The 13,791-nt window shown below is 36.9% G+C and overlaps 1 pseudogene; it reads right to left on the reverse strand.

Moving 5' to 3' along the window:
* Nucleotides 1–3,059: 3,059 nt before the first annotated feature.
* Nucleotides 3,060–13,791, reverse strand: part of LOC109067069 — a 22,382-nt pseudogene continuing 11,650 nt past the window's right edge.

Consider the following 13,791-nt stretch of genomic DNA (forward strand, 5'->3'; position numbering starts at 1 on the left):
CAACAAGATCTGATCAATTTTTTTTTTACTCAGAACAGTTTTTCTTGTTTTGTTGTGTAAATATGTAAATATAAATCAAACTACATTTACTTGAGATGCATGCAAGTAATTTAATTTCTTAGAAATGTCAAAATACAAAATATGGAGTATTTTTCTGACTCTATATCTGACAGTGGGGTCAGGAAAATAAACTTATTTCAAATTAAATTAATTTGAAAATAAATATTTATAATAAACAATAAATTATTGATTCACTTAAATTTTTTAATGCTTTTGGCAGCCTTTTTTTCTTTTTAATTTTAAGCATAAAGCTCCCATAATTTTGATTGATTTCTCTGACAAAACGAGTCATTTTGCATCTCAAGTAAATGCATCTTGATTCAAGAATCTTTAGATATTTGTACTAAAGAAATACTAAAGAACTTTTAGAGAATTTGTTGCAAACAGAAACTTGAACAAAAAGCCCTGAACACAAAAACAGCAAAGCAAATGCAGTTCATGTGTTAGTGTGAGCAGCTGGTAATATTAAGAAAAATGCATTGAAAAAAATAAAAAAAAATTAAATAAAACAAGGGGGAAAGTAACATTAGAGTATTTGTGATATACTATCGTAATTAAAATCACAATTTACTATAATTTACTATTTTTAGTTTATAACTTACTATTATAATTTTAGTTAATATTTTGAATAATTGTTTTTATTTTATTTGTTAATTTTATATTTTGTTTTCATTTTAAGTTTTAGTATTTTTTATCATCAATTGTTTTATTTTATATACTGTATAAATATATTTTAAATATATGTGTATATTAATTTCTAATATATTAATAGTTCCCTTAATACTTAAAGTTCAAATAAACAAAAATGATAAATGTCTGCATGATAACTAGCTGAAATAAAATAAGTTAATGTTTCTTTAGATTTTATGTAATTTGATGTTTATTTTATTCCGAGTAAGAAAAGTTTTAGTTTTAGTTTTCGTGACTGATAACAGAAAGCGAGGTCAGATGGGTCACTCACTGTCCGTCTCTCTCTGAGGATGAATGCGATTCTCTCGCGCATCAGAGCTCATGTATGTGTTCGGTCATCAGCACCGTAAAACATCTGCCGCTGGGAGTTTCTGATGAGCGACAGCCGGACGAACAACAAAAGACAGATACACGTCTGTCCCGTGAAAGAAGGAGAGAATCACTGAATCCTGCTGGACAGCCACAGACCTGCTTCTTGTTATCAGTCGGTCGTATTTGACTTTCTTTGTGATTCTGAGGCTGAACAAGACTAGATTTGATAAAAGAGACCGAAAGCAAGAGAGAAAGAGATTCCTTTCCATGTTTCTAACAAAGAGCTTTTGTAGCAGGACATAAAGAGACGAGGAATCTCTCGGCCGAGTGTGTGAGAGACGGACAGGAGACGTCTTCATCCTAAAAATAAAAGAAAGAAGTCACACAATACTTCATTCCAGAACTATTGTTATTGCAGAGGTCACCTCCAGATCACAGACACTCACCTAGCAACACCCTAGCAACCACAAATCAACACTCACAACACCTTAGAAGCTGCATAGCAACAGTCCAAACTTTCATGTATACACTACTGTTCAAACAGACTTGGTAAGACACGTTTAGCTCTCCAAGGCTGTATTTATTTGAGAAAAATACAGTAAAATCAGTAAAATTGTGAAATATTATTACAATTTAAAATAGCCATTTTCTATGTGAGTATCTGTTAAACTGTAATTTATTTCTGTGATGCGCAGCTGAATTTTCAGCATCATTACTCCAGTCTTCAGTGTCATGATCTTCAGAAATCATCGTTTTTGTAACGCAACATGTTTTAAAAGTTATAACATTTAACATTTGATATGTTCTCATAATGTTGAGAGAAAATTTTCTTAGAACAACGTTCTCATAAAATTAAAATTCATAAAAAATAAAGTTAGTGGAACAATGTAAGAAATGTTTTTGTAACCTTTTAATAAAGTTACAATCACACACACACACACACAAAAAAAATAATAATAATAATAAATGGACTATTTAATATTTTAGAAACATTTCAAAACAATGTTCCTAAAGTGTTTTAATAACTTTAATTTGTTACCTGGGTATATATTAATTTTTATTTCAGCTTTAGCATTTAAAGTTTTATTTCTTCTTTTATTTAATTTAGTTTTAAGCTTTTATTTTAATTAAATTAATATTTTTTTGGCTTTACTTAACTGTTAGTTAACTATTTAATAACCCTGATGCTGATTTGCTGCTCAAGATTATCATATTTTTGTGGAAACTGTGATACATTTTATTTTTCAGGATTCACAGATAGTTCAAAAGAACAGCTTTTATTTAAAATAGAAATCTTTTGTAGCATTATTAAAGTTTTTTTTTTTGTCACTTTTGATCAGTTTAATGCATCCTTGATGAATAAAAGTATTAATTTCTTGAAAAAACTTTGAATATAATTGTAGATATATGGAGTAATTTGTGAGATTCGTTTATCTTGTACAAGACCTTGTTTACACAAACTTTTAAAATAAAGGTACCTTGTAGAACTTTTTAAAAACATGTCACAGAGCAGATTTAACTGTTAAAATAAAATAATTTTATTAGCACATTAGCATTTAGTTTAAGAAGCCTTCACTCTAGATCTACAAAGAAAAGGCCAAGAACTTATACATCACCGTAAAAATCACAAACAATCCCTAAAAATGTCACAAACACACACACACACACACACACACAAACACAAGAAGAGAGATCTGTCCATGCAGATTCTGCCCTCTAGCGGCCAGCAGCAGCAATACACACCAAAATACACACAATAAAAAAAATACAAATCACATACAATAACACACAAACACACACACACACACACACACACACACACACACACAAAATTTTAATTTGATTTCTATCTTTTAGTGAATTTTTCTCTGATTTCCCATGCAGATTCTGCCCTCTAGCGGCCAGCAGCAGCACTGCACCATTCAATTAGGATTAATAAAAGATAGATAGATGACATTTTTTCACACACAACACACACACACCACACACACACACACACACACACAGAGAGAGAGAGAGAGAGAGAGAGAGAGAGAGAGAGAGAGAGAGATCTGTCCATGCAGATTCTGCCCTCTAGCGGCCAGCAGCAGCACTGCACATTCAATTAGGATTAATAAAAGATAGATAGATGACATTTTTTCACACACACACACACACACACACACACACACACACACACACACACACACACAGCTGGAGATGCATGCTGCAGAAACACTTTAATAATCCATATCAGTTCCGCTCAGAGGTGAAACAGTCACATTTACAGTACATGTACAGTATGTATTTGACATTCACTGAGTCTGTATTCCAGTTGTATCTAATACAGTTGATATTGCACATAGACAGATACAGCGGGTCATGCCTGACAAAACATGCTTCAAAACTGACAAAAGAATTATTAAAAATGTCTGTTTGTGTTGAAAAATAAATTTCAGGGTTGGATGGTTAAAGGCACGTGTGCAACAGGAAAATAAATATATCCAAAATAATTACTAAAAAAGGCTTTGCAAATGTAAAAATATTAGCCTCGGATAAAAACAAAACATTTAAAGTAGAAATGTCAGGAACTTAAAAAAAGAATCAAATTTTAGATATCTTTCGTACAGTATAATGGAATGTTCTGTAGTTAAGTAATTATATCTATAAATATTCATACACTCCCAATATGTAAATATTCCCACTTCCTCGTAAGGATTTTCTCTGGTTAAAACATTAAATTCATTTACTCACACTTTTCTCGAGATTATTCCTCTGGCTCAGAGTTAACGTTTATTTGCGCACAAACCTCTGTAAACGTACATGTCGCTGTTTATTAAATCTAGCAGTTAAATAATCTATTTATTAAGAAACAGAATCTGTTGAATGTGGCACTGGTTTAATGTTAATTTGACTGCAGTTTTTCGAGCTGCTATATGAAATAATGTTATGTGCGTGTTTAAAGGCAGAACTAAGGGGAAGTGTGTGACTGCAGTCGTCACAGTTCTGCTCTTGGCTCCTTCACTCCGTCTTCCAGACTTTGTTAAGGACCTTCACAACCTCCTCGTAGATGATGAAGACGATGGCCACGTCCAAACACACTCGGCCCAGCCGCGGGACCGTGCCCTTATAAAACCTGCACACATCAACACATCTAACCACTGGAACTACAACCAAAACTATAACAATATTCATTCATTTACATAAATAAATGTTAACTTAAATGTTTCAGCTAGTTGCCAAGGCAACATTTCTCTAGTAAAACTGAAATAAAAATGATGAAAAACTATATAAATGCAGTTGCTAGGATACCCAGGATACCCAGGGTGGTTGCTAAGGTGTTACTATGCAGTTGCTAAGGTACCCTGGGTGGTTGCTAGGGTGTTGCTATGCGGTTTCTAGGGTACTTGGAGTGGTTGCTAAGGCGGTTGCTAGGGTATTCTGGGTGGTTTCTAGGGTGTTGCTATGCTGTGCTAAGGTACTCGGTGTGGTTGCTTAGGTGTTGCTAGGGTACTTGGGGTGGTTGCTAGGGTGTTGCTATGCGGTTTCTACGGTACTTGGAGTGGTTGCTAAGGCGGTTGCTAGGGTATTCTGGGTGGTTGCTAGAGTGTTGCTATGCAGTTGCTAAGGTACTCGGGGTGTTTGCTAAGGTGTTGCTAGGGTACTTGGGGTGGTTGCTAGGGTGTTGCTATGCAGTTTCTTGGGAACTTGGAGTGGTTGCTAGGGTATTCTGGGTGGTTGCTAAGGCGGTTGCTAGGGTATTCTGGGTGGTTGCTAGGGTGTTGCTATGCAGTTGCTAAGGTACTCGGGGTGGTTGCTAAGGTGTTGCTAGGGTACTTGGGGTGATTGCTAAGGTGTTGCTAGGGTACTTGGGGTGGTTGCTAGGGTGTTGCTATGCGGTTTCTAGGGTACTTGGAGTGGTTGCTAAGGTGGTTGTTAGGGTGCCTGTACCCATTTCTATTACTATGCTATTTCTCTGCTAATGTACACATGCCAACCTGGGTACCTTACCAACCACATAGCTAGGGTGCTAAGGGGGGGGGGGGGGTGGGGGGGGGGGGGGGGGGGGGGGGGGGGGGGGGGGGGGGGGGGGGGGGTTGGGGGGGGGGGGGTGGGGGGGGGGGGGTGCAAAAAACGATAGTGGGGGGGGGGGGGGGGGGGGGGGGGGGGGGGGGGGGGGGTGGGTTGCTAGGGGGGGGGAAGGCTAGGGGGGGGTGAGTGTTAGGGTAGGGTGCCCGGGGCGGTTGCTAGGGTATTGCTATAATGTTGCTAGGGTACTACAAAATAAAACTGAAATAAAAATTATGAAAAACTATATAACTATATGCATAAAAAATAAATAAATAAAATAATCAAAATGACAAAACACAACTAAAACTTTATTAAATTAAAATGTTAACAGAAAATATCAAAATAAAAACTATTTCAAAATATTAATAAAATCTATAATAGTATCTCAGTGATACTAAATTAACACTGACTGTAGCACAGATATGTTTATGGATTAAATCAGGGATACCAGAACATTTTTATTTTTTTGGTCAGCTGAATCCCTTTTGACCTAAAATATGTATTAAATATTAGTTATTACTATAATTAAATATTATAATATATATTATAATATTTCAGGAATTTAACTAATGATTTATTTAAAATTGGCAGAAAATGCCTTCCATACTAACAGACCTCAGTTTGTTAAACTAAATCAATCTACCCTAAACTTAACCAGCAAACCAGTGTTGTTTTAGTATCATTGATATACTATTATAATTTTTGTTAATGTTTTAAATATATATTTATAGAGATTTTATTTTATATTTTGTCTGTCTACATTTTAATTTTAGTCAAAGTTTTATTAATTTCAATGTGCGTTTTTGTCATTTTTATTAATTTTGTTTTTATTTTAAATATGTCTATAGATTTTATAAAGTTTTATTTTATTTAGTTCTAGTTATTTTAGTATTTCAAATTAAAAAGAAAAAAAGACATTTTGCCATGGCAACTAGCTGAAATAATTAATAAAAATGTTTTTGGATAATTTTTTCAATAATTATTATATTTCAGTTAATGCTTATTTTATTTCAAATAATGTAATTTTTTACTTTTTGTTTTTTTGTTTGTTTTAATATTATTTAATGATATTAACCCTGCCACACACAAACCTTTCTGCATTTGTACATTTTCATTAGGACATTATTTAGTATGTTTATTAAGCTGCTTTTTGTGCACACACACACACACACACACACACACCTACACACACACACACACACACACCTACACACACCTACACACACACACACACACCTACACACACACACACACACACACACACACACACACACCTACACACACACACACACACACACACACACACACACACACACACACACACACACCTACACACACAAACACACACACACACACACACCTACACACACACACACACACACACACACACACCTACACACACACACACACACACACACCCTACACAAACACACACACACACACACACACACACACACACTACTACACTCACACACACACACACCTACACACACACACACACACACACACACACACCTACACACACTCACACACACACCTACACACACACACACACTCACACACACACACACTCACACACACACACACACACACACACACTTACGCCGCTGGTCCTTCATGCTGCATGATCTTCATGGCACAATCCATTGTGCTTTTATACTTATGAGCTTCCAAACCCTAAAAAAAAAAAAAAATTCATCAAAACTTAATTTCCAACAGAAATACACTTCACCTTAAAAAAAACTTTTTATTTTATAATAGCAAATTCATTTATAATTAACTAATACATAGTGCTACAATCTCAGATGATTTGAAACAAACAAGGACTGAAACTCGTGGGCCACAAACCATAAATATCAGGAGCTGCTTCTTTTATATATATTTATTTGTTTTCTTTTCTCTTCTAATACTGTGTTTTACTGTATTGTATTTTTTATTGTAATTTATATTTATTTTATATAATAAGTGTAGCAGTCAGATGTTACACACCCTCACACAAACATATATATATATATATATTACATAATATAATTCATAGAAATCAATTCATGGCATCTGTAAATAATTTAAAATAATAGAGAAAATAAAGTGGCTGGATTAGCTGTGCATTGAATCAAAAACAAAGCAGCAGGTGTGTTTCAAGTGCTCTGACTCTAAACAGCTTCACTGCTCATAACAGGATCGTTTTGTGTTGAGCTGATAAATGATCTGTGTACCTGCATCCTGGTCTTGATGACGTCCAGCGGCGTGTTTCCAAACACACTCGCGGCTCCTGCGATCGCACCAAACGCTCCTGTGATGATGGGGTTGATGGATTTGTTGGGATTGTCACCTAAAACACATGCACAAAAACAACCCAGCGTGAACAGATGAGACTCTATCAGCCATCAGAGGGCAGTGCAGCTCACAGTGTTGTATATTTAGTGTGATACTGCAGATGCACAAACACACTCTCACCCTTGTACCAGTTCCTGAGAGAGGTCATGATGAAGAACCGGATCGCCTGATTGGATCCCTGTTTGAGGACGGTCGCTGTGAGGCCTTGATACGTCCCTCTGATTCCTGAGAGACACATTCAGAGCATCACTTACTACAAACACGCAAAACACACATTATATACGTCTGGTCATGTGCACTTTAACAGTGCGGTGATGTTTAAATCACTTATTTGCAAATACATGAATATCTATCTCAGATCACAGTGAACTGCAATTTACACCAAGAGTGACAAATCTGAGATGAACAAACATTTGATATTTTTTTCAATACTTATAATAATTCACATACAATGTTTTTTTCTGAGAAAAGCATACTAGAACAAATGAGAGACTGTGCAAAAATAATACAAGACCAAAATACAAAATATAATCATTGCTTGCTAGATCACTTTTTTCATTTTACTTATTTGTAGCTTCTAATATAAAATTAAAATTAGAATTCAATCCCAAAATGGTCCTGCAAAAGACAAGTAAAAAAAATAAAATAATAAAATATAAAAATAAATAAATCTGAAGTAAAGAGCAGGGAAGAAATAAAATAAAATAAACAGGATGTAACTCCTAACAGCAAGACAGCTCCAGCATCCCAACCACCTTTTATAAGTGATTCAAAGATTCACCAGCACGCTCTGAAGTCCCTATCTGACTCAGACGATTCATCCCGATCTGACTCAAATGACTCAAATGATCCGCTCTGAAAGGGATACTCCACCCTGAAATGTAAATTTTGTCATTAATCACTTACCCTCATGTCGTTCCAAACCTGTAAAAGCTCTGTTCGTCTTGAGGACACAATTTAAGATATTTTGGATGAAAACCGGGAGGCTTGTGACTCTCCCATAGACTGCCAAATAAAAAACAGTGTCAAGATCCAGAAAAGGTATGAAAGTCGTCGTCAGAATACTCCATCTGCCATCAGACGTGCAATCTGGGTTATATGAAGCGACAGGAACACTTTTTGTAAGCGAAAAACAAAAACAAAAAGAACAATTTTATTCAATAATTCCTTTGTCAACAGTCTCCTCTGTGTCTAAATACAAGTAGAAACAGCGCATCCTTATGGCGCAGATGACACAGAAGAGCATACACAGCATACGGTGATATGGAGAGACACAGAGGAGACTTACAAAAAGTGCTTCATATAACCCAGATTGCACGTCTGATGGCAGATGGAGTATTCATACCTTTTATGGACTTTGACACTGTTATTTACTTGGCAGTCAATGGGAGAGTCACAGGCCTCCCGGTTTTCATCCAAAATATCCTCAATTGTGTTCCGAAGACGAACAAAGCTTTTACAGGTCTGGAACGACATGGGGGTAAGTATCCCTTGAAGTCCCGATCTGACTCAAATGATTTGCGAACTCGCTCTGCAGTCCCGATCTGACTCAAATGATTCGTCCCGATCTGACTCAAATGATTTGCGAACCCGCTCTGCAGTCCCGATCTGACTCAAATGATTCATCCCGATCTGACTCAAATGATTCGCGAGCCTGCTCTGAAGTTCCGATCTGACTCGAATGATTCGTCCCGATCTTATTCAAATGATTCGCGAACCCGCTCTGACGTCCCGATCTGACTCAAATGATTCACGAGTCCGCTCTGAAGTTCCGATCTGACTCAAATGATTCACGATCTGACTCAAATGATTCGCGAGTCCGCTCTGAAGTTCCGATCTGACTCAAATGATTCGCGAACCCGCTCTGAAGTCCCGATCTGACTCAAATGATTCGTCCCGATCTGACTCAAATGATTCGCGAACCCGCTATGTAGTCCCGATCTGACTCAAATGATTCATCCCGATCTGACTCAAATGATTCGCGAGCCTGCTCTGAAGTTCCGATCTGACTCGAATGATTCGTCCCGATCTGACTCAAATGATTCGCGAGTCCGCTCTGAAGTTCCGATCTGACTCAAATGATTCGCGAACCCGCTCTGAAGACCACACCTAACACAAATGATTCGTCCCGATCTGACTCAAATTATTCGCGAACCCGCTATGACGTCCCGATCTGACTCAAATGATTCGCGAGTCCGCTCTGAAGTTCCGATCTGACTCAAATGATTCGCGATCTGACTCAAATGATTCGCGAACCCGCTCTGACGTCCCGATCTGACTCAAATGATTCGCGAACCCGCGCTATGAAGTTCCGATCTGACTCAAATGATTCGCGATCTGACTCAAATGATTCGCGAACCCGCTCTGAAGTCTCGATCTGACTCAAATGATTCGCGATCTGACTCAAATGATTCGCGAACCCGCTCTGACGTCCCGATCTGACTCAAATGATTCGCGAGTCCGCTCTGAAGTTCCGATCTGACTCAAATGATTCGCGATCTGACTCAAATGATTCGCGAACCCGCTCTGACGTCCCGATCTGACTCAAATGATTCGCGAACCCGCTCTGAAGTTCCGATCTGACTCAAATGATTCGCGAACCCGCTCTGACGTCCCGATCTGACTCAAATGATTCGCGAACCCGCTCTGAAGTTCCGATCTGACTCAAATGATTCGCGATCTGACTCAAATGATTCGCGAACCCGCTCTGAAGTCCCGATCTGACTCAAATGATTCGCGAACCCGCTCTTAAGTTCCGATCTAACTCAAATGATTCGCGAACCCGCTCTGAAGTCCCGATCTGACTCAAATGATTCGCGAGTCCGCTCGAACCCGCTACGAACTCCCAAACTAATCCCAAAAACTCACTAAAATCCCGAACTGACTCAAATGATTCGCGATCCCGCTATGAACTCGCGAACTGAGTCAAATGATTCGCGATCCCGCTACGAACTCCCGAACTGACTCAAATGATTCGCGAACCCGCTCTTAAGTCCCGATCTGACTCAAATGATTCGCGAGCCCGCTCTGAAGTTCCGATCTGACTCAAATGATTCGCGAGTCCGCTATGAAGTTCCGATCTGACTCAAATGATTCGCGATCTGACTCAAATGATTCGCGAACCCGCTCTGCAGTCCCGATCTGACTCAAATGATTCGCGATCTGACTCAAATGATTCGCGAACCCGCTCTGCAGTCCCGATCTGACTCAAATGATTCGTGATCTGACTCAAATGATTCGCAAACCCGCTCTGAAGCAAATAACTCACTAAAACGAACACTCCCGATCTGACTCAAATGATTCGCGAACCCGCTCTGACGTCCCGATCTGACTCAAATGATTCGTCCCGATCTGACTCAAATGATTCGCAAACTTGCTCTGACGTCCCGATCTGACTCAAATGATTCGCGAGTCCGCTATGAAGTTCCGATCTGACTCAAATGATTCGCGATCTGACTCAAATGATTCGCGAACCCGCTCTGCAGTCCCGATCTGACTCAAATGATTCGCGATCTGACTCAAATGATTCGCGAACCCGCTCTGCAGTCCCGATCTGACTCAAATGATTCGTGATCTGACTCAAATGATTCGCAAACCCGCTCTGAAGTTCCGATCTGACTCGAATGATTCGTCCCGATCTGACTCAAATGATTCGCGAACCCGCTCTGACATCCCGATCTGACTCAAATGATTCACGTGTGCAATTGATGTCTGTTAAACATACTAACAAAAAAAAAAGCCTCTGTTCATGAATTATATTGGCTACCATAATTCATAAATAAAGACATGAAACTGCCAAGGTCTACCATAAATGTGAAAATAATCGGTTGGTTGGGGGCTGCTATTACAGTATGTCCACACCAATGTCAAAAGCAAACCTATGCCCTTGGGTGTCTCAACTATCTTTTAAAACATTTGTCATGGGGGAAATTCAGCAGGACAGACCTTGCAATCAGGACACTGAGTTTGTCCCACAACTATAATCTGAAACAGTCAAAACAACAGGATTTTCACCTTGAGTTCTGATGATCTCTCGCACTCCGTGGAAAAAGCCTCTGTATTTGGGATTGGCCGAGGTTTGATCATGGATGAATTTCACCTGGAAACATGAGAGATGAAGCACATACGATAAAACTGCGGCAGAAATAAATGCCAATGCTAAAGTAAAGTTTAACATGAATGTCCTTTGACCTCACCTTTATGGTCTCCATGGGACAGACGACCAGGACGGCCTCCATCACGCCGGCACCCAAACCGCAGACTAGCCCTCGCGTGCTGTCCAGCTTCCCAGCCTCGTCCTTCATCTGGTTACTGAGTATCTCAAACACACCGAACCTGCAGAGGAACACAGAGACTTCACATTAAAGCATGTTCAGTGTAACTGCATCATTTGTTTCTCACACACTATCATTTGTTTCTGAGGAAAGCATACCAGAATTAATGGTTAACGATGCAAGTCATAGAAATATGCAATAAATACAAACTATCAATTAATTAATTAAAAAATAATAGCTAAAGTAATTGTTTGCTATGCCACTTCTTTTATTTGGCTTATCTGATGCTGCTAAAAATAAAATAATATAAAATAAAAATATAATAAAATAAAATAAAATTAAATTAAATTAAATTAAATACTAACTAATGCAAAGTTTGCTATATCACTTCTTTCATTCGGCATAATAAAACAAAATTAAATAAAGTAAAATAAGATAAAAATAAAACAATCCCAAAAAGTAACTTTTGCTATATTACTTCTTTAATTTTCTTAAAAAAAAAAAAATAATAATAATAAATAAATAAAATAATTAGTGATCACTTCTATTCTAAGTAAAATAAGATAAAATAAAATAATACCTAATGTAACTTTTGCTATATCACTTTCATTTGGCTTAATAAAATAAAATAAAATAAAATAAAATAAAATAAAATAAAATAAAATAATTTGCTATATCACTTTCATTTGGCTTAATAAAATAAAATAAAATAAAATAAAATAAAATAAAATAAAATAAAATAAAATAAAATAAAATAAAATAAAATAAAATAAAATACTAACTAATGCAAAGTTTGCTATATCACTACTTTCATTTAGCGTAATAAAACAAAATTAAATAAAGTAAAATAAGATAAAATAATATAATCACTAAAGTAAAGTTTGCTATATCACTACTTTCATTTGGCTTAATAAAATAAAATAAAATAAAACAACAGGGACTTAACTTTTACCGCATAATATTTAGACCATAATGCTATATCTATATATAGCAGAAATAAGAAGAATAGTAGGCTGTTTTGAATTCAGCCACTGGCTCGGTATATTACCCGTTAACACACAGGAAGCACACACATGCATTTCCACAGACTTTATTCATGCAGACACACCATTAGCCTCAAGTCCCAGTTCCCAGAATCAGATCTGAGGCTTATTTTAAAGCGTTTCCTCGTGAATCGAGCCGCGTCAGCAGTGAAGCGTCAGCGCCGGCGGGAAGGCCACAGGTGTCCATTAGCAGCAGGAAGCAGCCCTGTGTTTTATTACCTGCTCCACTTTATTTCTGTTCCTCAAGACAGATACGACCGCAGGACGTCCAGCAGAGTCCAGCGCTATTTATAACACTGAAGTGAACAGAAGAGCTAAACGCAAACTGTCGGTCATTCTAACTGATCCTCAACTCGTCTCTCTCTCTCTCTCTCTCCATCAAATTGAATTGTCTCAAATTAAATTTTAAAATCATCCATCCAGCTCTATTCACGCAGCTTTTTAACTCACACTAACCAAGAGAGACTGGCTGTTTACTAACCAGCTGCTTAACATATGCTATATTGCATACTATTTTTTAAATAAATTGTGAAACAGTATGCAGTATGCATTAATAAATGACTCAAACAGCAGTATGCGAGAGCACAAGCTCACAATGGCTGTGTTAGGAATGGAATACTTGCATACTGCTTACTAAGTAGTGTGCATCATAGCTATTATCATTAAATATAACTAAAACCAAACAGACAAACAACTCTGTTACTTGAAATAAATTACAGAAAATATAAAAACAAAAACTCATTAAAAATACTAATGAAAACTATAAGCGAATATTAATGAAGTAAAACAAAAATGTTTAAAAAAATTATAGATATTTAAAAAATAAATTACTAAAATTAACTCAAATGAAAATATAAAATAAAAACTAATTCAAAATATGGATTAAAAACTATAATAGTATATTAATAAACTAAAACAAGATGTATAAAAATTTAATAAATATATTTAAACATAATAAAAATTACAAAATACGACAGAATTACTCAAATGAACTAAAATAAAAATAGACACTCATTCAAAATATT

This window comes from Cyprinus carpio, chromosome B8 (genome assembly GCF_018340385.1).
Source record: "Cyprinus carpio isolate SPL01 chromosome B8, ASM1834038v1, whole genome shotgun sequence".
NCBI classification, from domain to species: domain Eukaryota; kingdom Metazoa; phylum Chordata; class Actinopteri; order Cypriniformes; family Cyprinidae; genus Cyprinus; species Cyprinus carpio.